The sequence below is a fragment of the Oryctolagus cuniculus genome, chromosome 5 (genome assembly GCF_964237555.1).
Source record: "Oryctolagus cuniculus chromosome 5, mOryCun1.1, whole genome shotgun sequence".
NCBI lineage: Eukaryota > Metazoa > Chordata > Mammalia > Lagomorpha > Leporidae > Oryctolagus > Oryctolagus cuniculus.
The window spans coordinates 1,075,933-1,079,378 of NC_091436.1; the positions used below are offsets into that span (position 1 = coordinate 1,075,933).

At 61.6% G+C, this 3,446-nt stretch overlaps 1 long non-coding RNA gene across 1 annotated transcript; it reads left to right on the forward strand.

Moving 5' to 3' along the window:
- The first annotated feature begins 646 nt into the window (after positions 1–646).
- Positions 647–2,921, forward strand: LOC127488789 (uncharacterized). Its single transcript, XR_007916663.2, has 3 exons — positions 647–872; positions 2,272–2,357; positions 2,680–2,921. It is a non-coding gene; the product is annotated as an uncharacterized lncRNA (long non-coding RNA).
- Positions 2,922–3,446: the final 525 nt, after the last annotated feature.

Here is a 3,446-nt window from a genome sequence, read left to right on the forward strand (position 1 = left end):
CTCCGACGTTTCATCGGCAAGCTGCTCGGGAGGCTCCTCCGTGCGGTTGCCCTGGTGACCGATGTCTTGACCCCGGGTCCTTGCTGCACTGTTTCTTCACCCCCGGCCAAAGCCCGCCTCTCATCAGCCTTCAGGTGGGTGCGCCCGGGCTCTGCCAGCCGGAGCTGGGTGCACGCTGACCCTGCGCCGGGCGCTCACCCTGCTCCCAGGAAACGGGATGCCTTGGAGGGACGCGGGCGGTGGCAGCAATGCCATGGAGGCGGCGCTCGCTGGAAGGAGCTGGGGTGGAAAGCAGAGCAGGGTTTCTGGTCCGACCAACACACAGGAGCACCTGGGAGACAGGGAACGGGTGACTGTGGGGCAGCCTGGCCCGCAGACCTATGCTCTGAAGAGCGTTCTCAGGCAGCCCAGGTTCAGGTGCAGGGAGCGGTGGAGCTGCAGAAGTGAGGGGACGGGAGAGGACCCTGTTCCCGAGGCAGGGCTGCACCGTGGCCGACTCCAGGACCTGCAATTTAGGCGAGAGGACGAGGATGGAGTGGGCTCACCCCCTCAGAGCCCCCACACCACAGGACGCAAGGGCGGTGGGATTACAGGCGCACACACAGGCCCCTTCCGGACCGTGCACACGCAGAGGAAGCCACGGCCGGGGCAGCGGCCGCCCGGCCCACGGGGCCCCACCCTCCACACGGCAGCTGGCTTCTCAGGGCGGCAGACACCCTCGCGCCTCGCCAGGATCTGCACTTTGAACTGAGCTGTTGTACCGGAGATGTTTCTTCAAGGCAAAGCCACAAGTGCTTGACTTCAGCACAAAAATAGCGTTTGCAGTATTGGCCGAGTTCTCCTGCAGATGTAATTATGGTTTCTGCACTCAGGTGAGTGTACAATTTCTTTCTTTTTTGCTTAGTGTTGACTGTTACATTTCAAGCAAACTCGTCCTCCGTGAAGCCATGGCTGTGTCAAAGCCCTCAATGCAGCGTGCTCCGTCGGCGCTCCTGCGGAGGAGACTGCGGGGAGGCACGGGGCGCGGCGGCCAAGCTGCATCCATCAATCACTGTCAGCGACACGGGCTGCCAGGGCTGCCGGGCCGGGGTAGCAGGGAGGAACCACGAGGAGGGAGGTGGGGCCCAGGGAGGCCGGCACCCTGAGGGCAAAGGGCACAGCAGTGAGCTTTTGAAAAGGAATGAAAGAATGGGGGTGGCCCTGTGGCGCAGCAGGTTAACGCCCTGGCCTGAAGCCGCTGCCTGCAGTGTTGGCATCACATACGAACACCGGTTCCAGTCCCGGCTACTCCACTTCCCATCCAGCTCTCTGCTGTGGCCTGGGAAAGCAGTGGAAGATGGCCCAAGTGCTTGGGCCCCCACACCCACGTGGGAGACCTGGAAGAAGCTCCTGGCTCCTGGCTTCAGATCAGCACAGCTCTGGCCGTTGCGGCCATCTGGGGAGTGAACCAGTGGGTGGAAGACCTCTCTCTGTCTCTGCATCTCTCTGTAGCTCTGCCTTAAACAGATAAAATTAATCTTTAAAAAAGAAAAAGAATCTGTGAGGCTGAGGGGAGGTGAGGACCAGGGCTGAGGTGAGGACCAGGGCTGAGGGGGAGGTGAGGACCAGAGCTGAGGGGAGGTGGGGACCAGGTTGAGGGGGAGGTGAGGACCAGGGCTGAGGGGGAGGTGAGGACCAGAGCTGAGGTGGGGACCAGACTGAGGGGAGGTGAGGACCAGGGCTGAGGTGAGGACCAGAGCTGAGGGGAGGTGAGGACCAGAGCTGAGGGGAGGTGAGGACCAGGGCTGAGGTGGAGGTGAGGACCAGGGCTGAGGTGGGGTGAGGTGAGGACCAGGGCTGAGGTGAGGACCAGAGGGGAGGTGAGGACCAGGGCTGGGGTGAGGACCAGGCTGAGGTGAGGACCAGGGCTGGGGTGAGGACCAGGGCTGGGGTGAGGACCAGGCTGAGGTGAGGACCAGGGCTGGGGTGAGGACCAGGGCTGAGGGGAGGTGAGGACCAGGGCTGAGGGGAGGACCAGGCTGAGGTGAGGACCAGGGCTGGGGTGAGGACCAGGCTGAGGTGAGGACCAGGGCTGAGGTGGAGGTGAGGACCAGGGCTGAGGGGGAGGTGAGGACCAGGGCTGAGGTGGGGTGAGGGGAGGACCGGGGGGAGGTGAGGCAAAAGGGCTGAGGGGAGGTGAGGACCAGGGCTGGGGTGTAGTTCTAGGTCTGACTCAGAGGCAGTGAGAGGAGTTGAGTATCTGTCACCCTGACGTTCCCTGCTGTCTCCCAGGGTAGGCAGCAGCAGGAGGCTGGAACGGAAGTGGAGCTGGGGCCTGACATGCGACGTGGGCCTGACATGGACGTGGGCCTGACGTGGTGCGTGGACCTGATGTGGACGTGGGCCTGATGTGGGACGTGGGCACACCGAGCTCCGTCTTATTCTCTGTGCTGAACACCCTCCTCATCTCTGTGTCTATTAACTGTTTCCATCTTCTATCAACAAAGGTCCTTGTAATTGCTACAGTTGTGTCTTTCTCTTTGGGCCACCCAATAAATTAGCTTTAAGATGACTTTACCTCCATTTAAAAAGATTTATTGGGGCCTGTGCTGTGGCACAGCGGTTTAAAGCCCTGGCCTGAAATGCTGGCATCCCATATGGGGGCTGGTTCTAGTCCCGGCTGCTCCTCTTCCCATCCAGTTCTCTGCTGTGGCCTGGGAAAGCAGCGGACAATGGCCCAAGTCCTTGGGCCCCTGCACCCGCGTGGGAGACCTGGAAGAAGCTCCTGGCTCCTGGCTTTGGATCAGCACAGCTCCAGCCATCGCCGCCATCTGAGGAGTGAACCAGCGGATGGAAGACCTCTCTCTCTCTCTCTCTCTCTCTCTGCCTCTCCTCTCTCTGTGTAACTCTTTCAAATAAATAAATAAACCTTTTAAAAAAAAGGTATTCAGTTACTGCCATTCATGGCTTTCTGGAACTTGCACAGACACGGCTCATCCGGGTCCCCTGGGGCCCTTGGTGTGGGTGGAGCAGAGCCCAGGGCCCTTGGTGTGGACGGAGCGGAGCCCAGGGCCCTTGGTGTGGACGGAGCAGAGCCCAGCGCCCTGGGCCTGGGATTTGCCCCCTTGCTGCCCACAGAGCGGTTGATGGCCTGAGCCTGTGCTCCAGGTGTGAAAACAGGTCCTCGACCGTTCACAGCCTGGGGGCTGCCTGCGCTTTTGCTCCAGACCTGTGGACCCCTAAGTGGAAACCTCGAGCCGACCCCGCCTGAGCCCAGAAGGACAGAGCCCTGGGGTGTCGTGTGGGAGGGACGTGCGTGTTTGCTAGAAGCATGGGAGGAAGAAGCAGTGCTGGGAGCCAAGCCTGCGTCTGGGTGGAGCATCCACGCACCCCACCTTCTCGGGGAGCCCTGGGCCTCCTGAGCCTGCACCTGCTGTGGGCGCCCCAGCGACCCTGGAGTCCTGGCT